The sequence below is a fragment of the Penicillium canariense genome (assembly GCF_028826845.1).
Source record: "Penicillium canariense strain IBT 26290 chromosome Unknown utg000008l_segment0_segment0, whole genome shotgun sequence".
Lineage (NCBI taxonomy): Eukaryota > Fungi > Ascomycota > Eurotiomycetes > Eurotiales > Aspergillaceae > Penicillium > Penicillium canariense.
The window spans coordinates 96,493-111,799 of NW_026622735.1; positions in this window are offsets into that span (position 1 = coordinate 96,493).

The window sequence follows — 15,307 nt, forward strand, 5'->3', positions numbered from 1 at the left end:
TCTTTTTACGCGGATATACTGTAATAATTAAAGCTACGACTGTAGAAAAGTAGTATCGCTTTTAAGCGGAAGTAGATAATTATTACTAGCTTAGGAGCTTATAGGGACTATAGATCCCTATCTATCTAGGAACGTTTACGCTACGAGTTTTATATTAGTACTATAGCGAACTAATAGAGTAGATAATAATCCTTAGCTAGTCGGGAAGGAGGCTTTAGTACATTATAAACGATAAGAACTCGAGGTTCTTTTACTAAGAGCGAGAGAAGGCTTTAGCTATACTCTGATTATACGGAGTTATCTACGGTAATAGTAAATAGCGTAATATATTATAGGATGACCTAGATAGCCGTTTAACTATCATTAACTTAGAGGATATAAAATAGTTAAAGCGCCCTCGTACCCTTAAACTAAAGTCTAGGAATATAAGACGTAGTTATCGCGTAACTACGGGAAAACCCGTTTAAAGATTTCTATATAGCCTAGCCGCTGCTTATACGTAACGCTATCGGCGCCCGGGCTTCGCCTTATTCGAGTAGATTTATAGTCGTACGCTTAAATAACGAGGGGGAAGGAAGTATACCCTAAATTTAAGATAGCTAAACTACTAAATAGATTGCCTACGTATGTAAACGTGAATTGCTTCGTAGATAGGCGATCGCGTATTCTATTATTAGTCGTAAAAAACAATTTGTAGAGATCTATTCTTAAGATATATGATGAAAGCTCTTAAAAGATAAATTAATTAGTGTGTTAAATATTTAATCCTTAGAACGACTTTCTTAACCCGGCCCCTTATTTCCTCCCTCCTTCTCTCTTCTCCCTCCTTCTTTTTTTTAGTACTTTGCTTTCGCTACCTAGCCCTTAATACTAGAAATAGTATTATAGGGCGACTTCTTGCGCTCTAAAAGAAATAATAAAACTTCTGCCGGGCTAAATACTTACTCGGGTAGCTTACTAGTAAAATCGCGAGCAAGCCCCTTAACCGTCTCGTAGTTAAATTTCTTGTTATATTGCTTTTAGTTCGGTAACTACTTAAAAACCGTATAGAAAAGCTAAGTCGAAATATTCTAATCGGTAAGTTTGAAATAAACTTTCTTATCTAAACGGCTAGGCCGAATTAGTACTTTATCTAGATATTCGATATAATTCGTAGTTATAATAAGTACCCGGCCCTCTTAAGAAGAGACACCGTTAAGTATATTTAGAAGTCCGGATAAGGTAACTACTAACTTTAACTTATTTTCTTAGTCTATATCGATACTATCCCTACGGCCTACCCTAGTAGTATCTACGTCCTCTAGGAGAATAATATAACGTAGCGGAAGCTTAGTAAAAAGCCTTATTAGTGTACTATCTAAAATATTCGATAATTAAAGCCTATAAATATCTAGTTTATACTTCTCTACGAGTAATAGACTAAAGCTAGATTTTCCGGTTCTAGGGGGGCCGAAGAGAAGGTAGCCTTGTTAATAGGGAATACCCTATTCTATATACTAGCCTTATATATCTTAGTTAAGAAACTTATCTATATCTCTTAATATATTATTCTTTATATCGTTATCTATAATAACTATAGAGATAGGTCGAACTAGTCTTAACCTAGCTTTCTTCTACTCCCCTTCGCGGTGCTTAAAGATAGATACCTTTCTCTAGGTATCTTTAATATACTTTTCTCGGTACTCTTCGATTAGACCTTTTAGAATATTAGTATTAAGACTAATAGAGGAGATACAGAGATCCTCCCGATACTTTTTAATATTATAGTAAAGAATAAGTAAATATCCCTTATACTAAAAAGAAAATGATCTATCCTAAGGAGAAAAAGTTAAAAGCTTTTTCTTTATTAAATAGAGGTTATTTATTCGCTATATAGATCTTATATAAGTAATTAATAAATAGGTATTATAGACGAATAGTTAATTAGCTATCTAATTAACTAGTATATCGTATACTTTGTTATAATATAAGATATAAATTATCGAGGCTTTAGACTATTAGACTTATCTTATTATAACGAGAGGTATACGAACTGAAATAACTTCTTACTAGCTCCTAAATATAGCGGATAGTATAGCGGGCGAAGAGGATAAACATTCCTAAAGTATAAAGTAGTCGAGTGTAGCTATTTATGTTACCGGTAAGTAGTTGTTGTGTAGAGGCAGAGACTATACTAAGCCCGGGGAATAGGATATCTATGAGAAATATCTGGGAAGGGTTATGGTAGTTTATACCTCCGTTGATACCGCTTATTGTAGATCGAAAAAATGATAAGATAGATCTTTGGTTCTTGAGAATATGGAGTATAGCAAGAATCGTTAAAAGTTCAAGAAATTACCGCCTCTTATATCTACCTGGGTCGACGGTCCCTCTATCTTAGTTTCTATTGCAGGGATGTTTATGCAAGACTATATGTATATTAAATGAGACGCGGTGATAACTAGCATGCTACTTTGAAGTGCCCTGTTTAGGCGGAGTGTAAATCGAGGCCCTGGTACGTGCCGTTATCAAACAAAATACTGTCGTCAAGCTTAGTTATGGCAAGAAAACGGACGGACTGGCTGTACTTAGCCCCGCTTTACCCCTCACTGTCAGCAAATCAGAGGCTGATACAAAGTTACTATGCGACTGGTCCCTTTTCTTGATCTCTTCCTCCATTTCTTCCTCCATTTCTTCCTCTATGGTTTTCTCTATCGTTTCCTCTATCGTTTCCTCTATCGTTTCCTCCATCGTTTCCTCCATCTCTTCCTCCATCTCTTCCTCCATCTTCTATCATGGTTCAGGCTGTCAAGCGGCCCCGTTCTCGGAAATGTCTTACCAGCGCAGAAGCCTAGGAGAAAGTAGAATATGTCGCCCGCAGACTAAGCACGACCCAGCACCTAGGAGATAGAGACTCCAAGCAAGTTTCAGCTGCATTTTCCTTACTGGATCACCCATCGGAGTCTACCGGTCATCACAAGTATCGACAGTTTCTAGACCTAGTATGTTCAAAATGTAGACTACAAGCTGTACGCTTATATACTGTGGCCCTCGGCCAAAATAATATCAGAGACATAAAGGCTACCCACCGCAAAGCGCTAATCAGTAAGCTGATTAAGGAACAACATCGGACACTAATAAACAACCAATCATTTCCAAGTCTTCCTAGTAATACTAAAGCAGTAGCCTTCTTAGAGGGTAAGTACTGTACGACTATCTTAAAGAAACAGCTAAACTCAGAGCTACTATCCAAAGATAACCACGCTGGTAAGAGCGAAAATCGCCGGATCTCGCCAACAAGTGAGGGAATCATCCGTCAATTTTCTAGCGAGCATACCGGAGTCGATATCGCTAGTGCCTCTTTATATCGAATGAATTTGGAACCTAAACTCTTTCATAATAATAGTATTCATAAGCAAACCTTAATTTACCGTGAGATTCAATCCTCCGGCTTTCTTAATATTGCTATTTTCTGATCAAGACCTAATAGATCACCGGGAAAGTCTCGTATTCGAAGGCTAAACTGAACCTATCCTAAACTGTCGTGCTTACTAAGACCTTACGAAACCCTAGTTACGCATAAGACGATAGCTAAGAAAATATAGATATTACTAATATATAAGAAATATTTGAATATATATCCTTCGACGGTATTGCTGCTGTTTTTAAAGGTCTTATTTGCGGAGTAATCAGAATAACCTCTATTTTTATAAACGGAATTACGTATTTAATAGTATCTATAATAACTATATTTCCTCTTTAGGGCGCCGTCGACTGTTTATTAAGCCTCGATATTTATAAATTAAATATAGAACCTCTAGCGATAGCTCTATTTAATACAAGGGTGAAATAGGTAAAAGAGTCTCTACATATTAGCTTTACAAAAGGAACTAGCCTAACTATACCTAACTCCGAGGTTACCCTAAAAGGTATACATAATAAAGCTATTACCTAGGTATTTAGTTCCGAAATATAGTAGGCAATAAAACAGAGCCGTATTCGTATACAAGAGATAGAAAAAGGTAAATTAATAACCGAATATATATCGATAATCATTACCGAGAAAGGAGCTATCATTAGCCTATCGCTCGGTCTCGTTTAAGGGCTAGAAATACAAAAGAAGCTATATATATAGATTACAATAACTCGATAAAAGGTCCGTCAATATTCTTCTTTTACCTTCCCCTTAGTAATATACAATTTAACCCCCTCTAGAACGACGCCTTATCTATTCTATATATCTATAAGTTTCCTTATCTATTCTTACCCTTTATTATCGATCTCGTAAACAGTAATATTGCCTCCTTACTAGTATACCATTTAACCTTTCCTAATAATTATTATTATACGATTCTTAGGTACGTCGTTAAAGTCTATAGAAGAAACGAGCGACTTTTCTTCGAAAGACTAGTAACATATTAGTTTTAAGAATAGTAAATATAGCATACCCTACCTACTATTTAGACACTTATTAGGTAATAATACGTAATAAATCTTTCGGTAATAATAGTGTTTGTGAAGGGCTGAAGCCGAATTGATTCAATACTGACTAGGCCAACATGCTGTTTACAAAAAGCTTGAAGAAGAGAAGTTCTTCGAGCGCGTTCCCGATGTCAACATGCCAAGGTCTCGTGGCACACGTGACCACTATCGGGCACTGGCCCGTGATAATACCCCCCTCCTAGCCTAGGCCTCGTAAGGGGTACGACGACGTGGTTGTCGGCGTCGATTTGCTGGCGAATTACGTCCGAAATAGGACCGTATTGCTCTTTAAAGGCGTCTAACGCGGTACAGTTCTGGACCGAGTCTAGTCTTTACTACGTCTGCTCCGCCTATCCCGTCTATTTTACTAGTGCTTCGTCGCGATATCCTCGCCCGATCTTCCTACGTCGTATAGCTAGGATTCGTTTAACTCCGTATTCCTCTTCCCCATCGATTAGTAGCGGAGGTGGCTGTGTATCGTCTACGATTTGAGAGGGAAATGGGTCTGTAGCGGCTAGGCGAACTAACTCGACATAGAAGACTGGGTGTATACTAGTTGGTACGTCGAGCTAGACGGTATGTGGTGATAGTATATCTATAACCCGATATTAAGCGTGTAGCTAGTCTAGCTTCTTCGATGGCCGCTGCGTACGTACGTTTTGTAGGTTTAGCTAAACCCGATTATTTTTCTTGTAAGTAGGGGCAGCTTGTCGTCGTCGGTTTGTTTACTCCTCTTATAGGGCTTACGCGGAGGCGATAGCGGCCTGGGCCTAATCGGTGGCTTCTCGTAGGCGATTTACGAAGGTTTCGCCTACTGTCTCCGGTCGTAGTAGGGTATCTTGTAATTGATTCGATTCGTCTAAACTAATTAGGTTAATATAGTAACCGTATATAAAGAAGAAAGGAGATATTCCTGTCGAAGCGGCGTCGTAGTTATTAATCGCGATAGCGACTATTAGTAGTAGCCCCTTCTAGTCGTCTTATATATACGTTACGAATATACGTAGGATTCGTTCGATCTCCTAGTTAGTGCGCTCCGTTGCGCTATCGGTCTATAGGTAGAAGGCGGTAGATAATCGGCGCTGAATCGATAGCTTTTCGTATACCTTCGTCTAGAAGGCGCTAACGAATTAAGGGCCGCGATCGCTTACGATTACTAGCGGGATGCTATGATATATATAGAAGTATGTAAGGAACGCTTCTGCTATATCTTCTGCGGTCGTATCCCTTATTCCGATAAGGATAACGCCTTTCGTTAATCGATCTATAATTACTATATAATTTATTGCTCCTATAGGCCCTGAGGGTAGTAGACCGGTGATGAAATCTACTAATATTTCGGCCTAGATTCGTTAAGGAATCGGTAGTGGTTTTAATAGGCTATATTTTATATTACGCTATACTGAACTCCGTCCGTAAACTGTATAGTTCCGGAGGAAGCGTCGTACGTCCTTCGTCGCTCCTAGCTAGAAAAACCGTCGAGACAGTATCGAATAGATAGCGTCTCGGCCTAGGTACGCCGTAATATATAAGTCGTGGATCTTCTGTATAATCCCTGTACGTAGGACTTTATTATTAGGGATCTATATTCGTTGTCTGAAGTAGAGTAATCCTCGATCGTCTAGGTAGCACTCGGATAAACTTATCTTAATATTCGTTTCAGTAGCGATTCGGCGGTCTCCCTTTAGTAAGGCGTAGGAGATTTATTAGTATATTATGTCGGAGATCCTTGCCTTTCTCTATTCTATCTATAGTTCTAGTTCTTTAAAGAGAGGGATATCTTCCTCGAAGTTAAGATCCTCTGCTATTAGGGTATTAGTTAGTTAATCGTTTAGCCTTCCGATTTTGACCTAGACCCTTTTGAGTAGGATTCGGAACCGATTCGATAGCCTTTCGTCGGTAATACTCTTAGGCGTGTCTTGACTTCGCCGTAATAGTGCGTCGGGTCTTGCCGCGAGTTTACCCGGACGGTATTAGAGCTCGAAATCAAACTCTATTAAGAGATCCGCCTAGCGTATCTATCGTTCGTTAAGGTGTTACGCTTTATGGAAGTATCGTAGGTTCTTATAGTCCGTTACGATAGCGAATCGGGGAACTATCTTTAGCTTAGGTCTCTATTCGCGTAGGGCGCGTATAATAGCTAATAGCTCCTTATCGTAGATCTGATAGTTTGATTCCGTAGGGGATAGCTTTTAAGATAGGTAGGCGTATAGTCGTAATTATCTATCCGGTCCGTACTGAGATAGGACTACGCCTGTTATCTAGCTGGATGTATCCGCTTCGACGACTGTTTTGCGACCCTCCTCGAAATATACTAGGATCGGGGCGTTAATAAATAGGTCTTTTAACTCCGTAAAGGCTTGTTAACAGTCGTCGTCCTATTTAAAAATAGCGTCTTTCTTTATTAGCCGAGTTAACGGTGCCGAAAGGTCGGCGAATCGTAGTATAAACGGTCGGTAGAAGTTCGTAAACCTAATAAAGCTTCGTATATCCCGTATCGACTTCGGCGTTTCCTATACTCTGATAGCTTCTACCTTTTTAGGATCTATATAAATGCCCTTCCCGGCTTAGATAATAAAGCCGAGGTACTTTATAGAGTCCTGTTCGAACTCTGATTTCTTAATATCGTATTATAACCCTGCGTCTATTAGTTTCTGTAGTATATCGGTAACCTTTCGTCGGTGATCCGTTAGCGTTCCGCTAGTGTAGATAATTATATCGTTAACGTATACCGATACAAAATCGTCTAGGTACTCCTATAAAATCTAGTTAATATACCGTTAAAACGTAGTAGGGGCTCCGGTTAGCCCGAACGGCGTTACGTTCTACTCGTAGAGCCTATATCGCGTTCGGAAGGCTGTCTTCTATTCTTCCCCTAGGTAGATACGGATCTTATAGAAAGCTACGATAATATCGAGCTTCGTAAACCAGCGGGCATAACCTATATTACGTAGTGTCTTACGAATTAGTAGTAGGGGGTAACGGTCTTTTACGGTTTACTCGTTTAACCCCCGGTAGTCGATATAGAATCGTACGCTACCGCCTAGCTTACGAACTAGTAAGACTAGCGCTGCTGCTGGTAATTAGCTTACTCGTATAAAGTTCTTTCTAAGTAGATCGGTTAACGTCTTCCGTAGGTATAGGAGCTCTTCTTTATTTATGCCGTAGAGGGGGCTATAGGGTAGTGGCTCTTCGGCGCCGTTCCGGTCGCATTTCAGAGGGATCTTATAATCGATCCCTAGTCGGTGCGGTAGTAGCTTTTTAGCTAATTATTAGCTAAAGGTATCTAGCTATCTCTAGTAGTGTTTCGGTAGCTTATCCTTTAGGTCGATATACTTCTTCGGTCGTAGTGCTCTCTCGATGTCGTCTAGCGAAACCTTACCGATTCGTAGGCGATTTAAGCTCGATACGCTATATAATAGCTATTAGATCGATAGTACGGTAGCTTATACGACGCGTAGAGTCTTTATCCTAGTAGGTCCGATCGTGCGATCCGTACAGTTCTAATATCTTGTCTGCTCCCTAGATCTCGTAAAGATATCTAGGTATCCTTTCCTTACCGAATATCGTCCGTTTATATCGTATAGCTATAGGTCCCCGAGTATTATACTATCGTTTTATAGTCCGATGATATACGCGAATACGCGGCCTTATTACTAGCTATAGATATCGAGGTCAAAATACGTAACGTAGGTAATTCGGTACTGATTCGGTACTACTCCGTTAAGGACTCGTAGCCGTATCTTAATACGTAGGAGGTCGAGCGACTAAACTAAGGCTTCGTTTACCGTTACGTAGTAGCGGTAACCGCTATCGACGAGAGCTTGTGTAAATTAGATTCTATTTACCCTAGCATTGACTATAAACGGTAATGTCTTACGTTTTAGTAGCTTTTCGACCCCCTTTCGCTCCTATTCGCGGCTTAGAATAGGAGCTACTCTTTTCCCGAATTATCCTTAGTAGTTACATCTTCGTCGTCGGGAGCCGTCGTGACTGATTCGCTATCGCTTATAGGCCTTGCCTTTTTTACCTTAATAGTACGCTTACGTCTTTTCTTACTCGAACTAGTAGCGATGCGTATACTATTCGGCGGTTACGCCGGTAGGAGTGCGTACCTCGCGATAAGGTGTCTAGATCTCCTACATCGTAAGCATTTCCCTTCGGCTCGTCGCCTATCTAGTTCGTCCTAGCTAACCTATTTCGCTTACTTAGGGTATTTATTCTCGAATCGTTAGGGTTTTGTGTACGGTTCGGTACGGTTTACAGAGACAGTAGGGGTCTAATCTATCTCGTTAGTCGCTCTCGTAGAGCGTATATTCCGAATACGGTTAATATCTAGGGTATCGTTATCCGTACTAATCTCGTAGAGTCGTATAATTAACTCCGAAAAGGTATTAGGAACGCTACGATACCGTAGCGTTTCGGTTATTTTTCGGTTAAGCGACGCTAGCAGAACTTATCTCTTTAGTTCGTTAGGCTATTTAAAGGCGCCGGCGTCGGCGAATTCCTTTTCTAACTGAGGTAAGAACCTCGAGAAGGATTGGTCCTTACGTTATCGTATTAGGTAAAGTCGTCTTGCTGCTCTTGCTTTAATGTTCGGGTCTCCGTAGATATTTTCGAGATAGTCGAGAAGCTATTACGGTTCGCGGTCGTTTCGCTGTATTTTCGCGAACGAATTAGTGTTCTTTAGGGCCGTCTTCTCTAGTCGGGAGAAGACGTACGCGAATTAATCTTATAGACTCCCGATAGCCTCGCCGTCTACCTCTAGCTTATTTTCTATTACTATTCGCTAGGACGGCTACTCCGAGGGGCTCCCTGTAAACCTCGCTGGGTCCGGAAGTCGTGGCCGAGGGCGTTATATAGATATCCCTGTTATATCCTACGTAACCTCGGTTTCGATTCGAGAGGGATTCGGCGGTATTTTATTAGGGGTTGGTATGTTCTAGAGTAATACCTTAAGTCTTTCGATCCGTTCGTCTTACGCGGTGTTCCGTTCGTTCTGTACTATAGTAGCACTCTCGTATGTAGTATAGCTCTAGGCGATTTGCTGTATTAATATCTAAGCCTAGCTAGGGGGACTAGACGATTCGCTGCTTCTTGCCATTTTCTACCGTGTGTAGCGTTTCGTTCGTACGTTCTTCGTTCCTTAATCGACTTTGCGTCGAGAGTCCTATAGGTAGCGACCGGTACCGTTTCGGTTATATTCGCTTATATTCCGTTCTAATGTTCTAATGTACCTAGGAATTAAGGTCTTCTAGGGCTTTCTAATATGTCTCGAGCGTTTAGGTCTTATGCGCGAGGGTTCCGTTCCGATGTATGTTCGCTACTGAATCGTCGGGGATTTAGGGATAATTCTAGTAAGTGCCTAGGTCGTCTTCCTAGGGCTTTCTAATGACTAATGATATTTCTAGGTGCAGAAGGAAGCTTTTTATATATAAAGGGCTGAAGCCGAATTGATTCAATACTGACTAGGCCAACATGCTGTTTATAAAAAGCTTGAAGAAGAGAAGTTCTTCGAGCGCGTTCCCGATGTCAATATGCCAAGGTCTCGTGGCACACGTGACCACTATCGGGCACTGGCCCGTGACATTGGTAGCTCGTAGCTATTAGGGTCGGACCTTACTATCCTAAGTAGCTCTTAGCTGTTATAGCTTTACGTTATTACGTCCGTTATCTCGCTTATATACCTATAGCTTTATATTATTACGTTTATTATACTTACGTACCTAGTATCCTAGCTTCCTACACTCGAAGTATAGGTCGTTATCCTTCCGCCGTTTTTCTTCTTCGGTTAGGAGTCTTGCTGCGTTAAGCTCTATTAGTCGTGGTCCGTAGGGGTCGTTATATAACTCCCTCGGCTAGTTTTGTTATTATCCTCGCCTGTCTTCGTAACGGCGGTATTAGTATAGTACCGTCTCTCGGTTATCTCCTTGTCGTTACTCCCGTCGCTAGAGTTTGCGTTCGTAAAGTCGATTATCGAATTTAACCGCGAGTTTAATTATTTTATAAAGTTCTTCTAGTCGGTTAATCCTTATAAGTTCGTCTTTAACGTCTTTCTTGAGTCCTTGTTTAAAGAGCTAAATATAGGTGTCGTCGTCGAAGTTAAGGTACGAAATAATCTATTAGAATTCGGCGGCGTATATACTGGCTGATCTAGTCTGTCGTAGCCGATCTAGTCGTCTCTCTGCTATTCTTACGGTATTGATATTACTAAAGGTTTGTTCTAATTTTTTCTTGAAAGTTTTATAGGATACGAAGATTTCTTTAGTGATGTCTCCCTAATCCCCTAGGGGTTTGTTGTTGAATTCCCGGATATAGGGCTTAAACTATTCGAATACCTATCCGTAGAGGTAGGTAGAAGCGTAGATCACTCTGTTAGCTTCTGCTACATAATTAATTAAGCGGAGCTATATATCTATTTAAGTTAAGAAAGAACGAAGCTTAGTTCGTTTACTATAGTAAAACTTAGGTTTCGGTAGTTTAACCGTAGCCGGCGTACGGGTATTACTTACCTATACGAGCTGTTCTTGTAACTAGGATATTATCTCTATAAGTTACGTATTAGTAGGTATAGCGTTCGATCTGCTCGAAATGTTACTTAAGGTGCTATTATTGCCTACTATGATGACTATGCTCTACGGTTCTAAGATAGGGCGATTAATGTATTACGCGGTGCCGACTAGTTATTATAAGTTAGAACGTTCGGGTTATACTTACCTAGTTCTAACTACGGATTCTAAGAGTATCTCGTAACTGTACCGTTGCTATGCTTAGCCTTACGTCGGGTTCGGGTCCTGTTGAGTATCTTGCAGAACGTACCAGAGGTACGCGCTAAGTAGGTCAGTTACTAAGTGTTGCTACGAAGTGAGCTCCCCTGCTTGTAGGTTAGGTTGTCTTAAAGGTGAACTGTGAAGTAGAGTACTAAAGGTAGTAACTAAGTAATAATATACAATTAATCGCAAAGAACTAAATACATAATGCTAAACGAGTGTCCTTATATATCCAGTTCTTCCTACCCCCTAAGATATACCCCCCGGGGGTATATCTACCGGAGTCGTAGTGACCGTCTATTTCTTCTTGGCGTTAGTAGATAGTTACGGTTACGTATAGTTTTACTAGTACCTGGCACTTAGGGCGTAATCTAAGTGCGGGTAAAATGGTAGCCGTTTCCTGCGTTGCACTAACCACCTTATTGTGTAAGTAGGCGTTGTCCGTAGTGGTTAGCTATAGGCCGTTTCTGGTTCTCTTTCCGGAATGTCTTGGGGCCTTCCGGGGCATACCTAAGCATACCGAAACGCACGTAATGACGCTATTCCCTAGCGTCCGTGGACGATTGGTTCACGGTTGCTCCTTAAATAACTGCGGCCCCCGCGCCTCTTGAGGTCCGTAACAGATAGGCCCTATTCTAAGCTTTTAGGGGCTTTAGGATAAAGTTAGGTAGTAACTAGCCCGGAGATCTAAAAGGGTATCTCTTTCTTTTTATATTAAAGTTATAGTTTATATAGGTATCCTAGAAAATAGGTTTACTACTAGTAATAAGAAAAATATAGGTCTTAAAAGGCCTATAATTCTTACTATAGGAGGTATAGGCTATAGGAGCTTTAGTTCTAGTATATTAGATATAAGCTATATACTTTTAGGTATTTTAACTATAGGGTTTTAGTCTATAACGCTAGTCTATATTCCTTTTAGGAGGAACTATTAGAAGAAGCTTCTTATAGGGGCTCCTAAAATTAGTAGTAATAGGATTACTTTTTATATTAAGACTATATATATTTTTATCCTTCTAGGTAATAGCTTTAGCTATAGGAAGCTTAGTCGGTACTATAGGGGTAGGCTTAGGGGCTATAGGAGATATAGACTTAGGTACTATAGAAGATATAGGCTTAGAAACTCTAGGGGATATAGGATTAGTAGCTTTAGGGGGCGATAGGGTATCTCTAAGATATAGGGCCTACCAGGGCCTACTAATAGGGCTCATAATAGGGCTCACAAAGACCTACCACCAGGGCCTACCTATAAGATATATAAAATCTGGTGAGGCATTTCGGTTAGATATCTCGGCTAGATATCTTATCAAAGATAACAGCTTATTAGGCAACTTTAGCCGATAATGTGCAACTATAGCCGAGATCATACAACTTCAAGACTATAGCTACCACTATACAATTACAAATGATCTAGACCAATATCATGATACTATAACTATAACATAACTACATCATAATGATATAACCATAGGCAACCTTAGCCGATTACATACAACTATAGCCGAGATGATGCAATTATAACCAATATTATATAAACTATAGCCTAAGGCCAGCTAGCCGAGCTCAGGTATAAATACCCACAAAATTCCTAACTAAATAAGAATTGAACTAAGCTTCCTTCACATCTTTTCTTCCCCTTCTGAGTATCTTTATTATATCACACCTACCTATATCAACTATCCTAATATAACTTCCTACGCAGCCTTACTGCTTGCTTAGAGTATCTCTAATTACTATAGGCTCTGAGGAATAGTAAGATAAAGTAGGCGATAGCCTATAGGTAGATTTAGGGTTAGAACCCTCTATACTAGCTTCTAGATTAAAGAGATTAGCTATATCGATAGATTTAGCCTTAGATATAGGCTTAGAAGCGGCCTTATTACTATTTTTAGCTAAAATCTTAGCTATTCGCCTACTATAGCGCCCTATTTTAATATAAGGTACTATAAATATATTTAAAGATAAATTCTAGCTAGGTAGGAGATAAATAGAAGTAGAAGGTTAATAAAATTTAATAGTATAGTAATAGAGGAAAAGAGGTTAATAAAGGATTATAGGGAGATAGGGATATTTACTATAAATATCCTTATAGCCCTAATATAGGTCTTTAACGACCTTAGGCTACCTATTATTTACCTAATATACTACTACTTTATTAATATTTCTTAGTAGAATATATCTCTTTATTCCTAAAATAGAAATATTAATACTATTCGCGTTTACCCCCTACGTAACGTATTTTCTTATAATAATATATTATATAATACGTCTAGAGGTGACTTAGTATTATATAACGCAGTTAGGAGATATATAATATATCCTCTAAAGTTATTAGCCCTTATTAAAAATAACCTAGGTATAGGGATACTACTATATATATATAGCTATTTACGTATAAATAGCCCCGTTTCTTTTATTATCTTATATATTTATAGGACTAAAAAGTGTACTCTCGGATCCGATATTCACTATTAACTATATATAGACTCGGGTCGAGTCTTAAGTAAGTAGGGGAGGATGTAATCCTAGGTATACTTTTACCTTATGCTTTAGGCTACTTTCGGGCTATTTCTGCTATGTTTTACCGTATTCGTGTCTATATAGACACATTCATTCACTATAGTAATAAAACATGCTCTTACACTCTTGTAATCTCAATATATATAATTTTCCTAAGGTCATAAATTATACTATCTAGCTACCTAGGGGTATTTAGGCGGATATATAGGAGATTAAGGGTCTTTATAAGCTATCTATTTATAGTAATATAGCTACTATAGCTATTATCGATAAGGGCTTACTCTAGTATCGATATAAAATAGTAATAATTCCTTCCTTACTAGATCCTTAACTCTTTTTTACTCTTATTTATAGCTAAGAGTAAGAGCTACTCTTTTTCTGAATTACTTCCTAAAGATATACTATCCTTAGATTATTCTAGTTTACTTGATTTATTTTTACTATATATTATAATATAGGACTTCTTCGATTTAGCGGGTAGTTTTACTCCTTTTTAGTCTTTATTAGTAATAGACTTAGCCGTTCGGGACCTATTATTAGGCTTAATAGCTAGGGGGTAAAAGTAGGTCTAAACCCTATAACTCTTATAGCTATAGTAGAAATAGAGACCCTCTTTATAGTATCTCTCGAGCTTATCTTTATTAGCCTATTTAGCTTATTTTACTTAAGTCTTATCTATAGGCTATACTTTATTTATTCTAGTTATAGGTATCTAGTCTATATTATTAGTAACTAGGGATAATCGTAGGCGATTTAACTATCCCTAGTTATTATTTAATCTATATTTTATCTCTATTAATAAAAGATTAAGGTTAGTATCGATTTATTATAATAGGAGGATAAGACCTAGGAAGGTTTCGGGGATCTCTTAGTATACTAATATAATATATATAGTAAGATTAAGCGAACCGGTTAAAATTAAGACTTTTATATCCTCTAGCTATATTATTATTCCTAAATCTATAAACTCTTTCTTAAATATAGATAAAAACTTAGTAAAGGACTATTTTAGTCCTTATTTTATTTCGTAAAGGCGTTATATTACTCTTCTTTTTAGGTTTAGGTTACTATATATATTTTCTAGATACTTAATTAAATCTTAGGGTTTTCTATTATATCGTCGGTATTATATAAATATAATAGTATTTTTACTTATATTTCTTTTTAGTCGTACGTAAATATAGAGGAGGTATATCTAAGTATCCCTTATTACTTCTACGTCTATAACTAATTTATTCTTAATAGCTAATTAAAAGACTAGCTAGTCTACTCGGCTTCCTTTAAAGATTAGAGGGTTTAGTAGACTTAGCCGTAGCTAGTATATTAGGTCTAACCATAGCGATTTAGGGAGAAGAGTCTAGGCTACTATCTCCTAAGTAGTTATTCCTACTAGTATAAATATCCGATTAGGTATAAATATAGCTATTTAGGTAGGTATATATAAGGATAGGTCCTCGATTATTTAGAAGTATATATCTATTTATCTTTTATATTTATTTAGCTAATTAACTAGAGCTATATTCTAGTAGATAAGAGATATATTCTACTCTATTAGT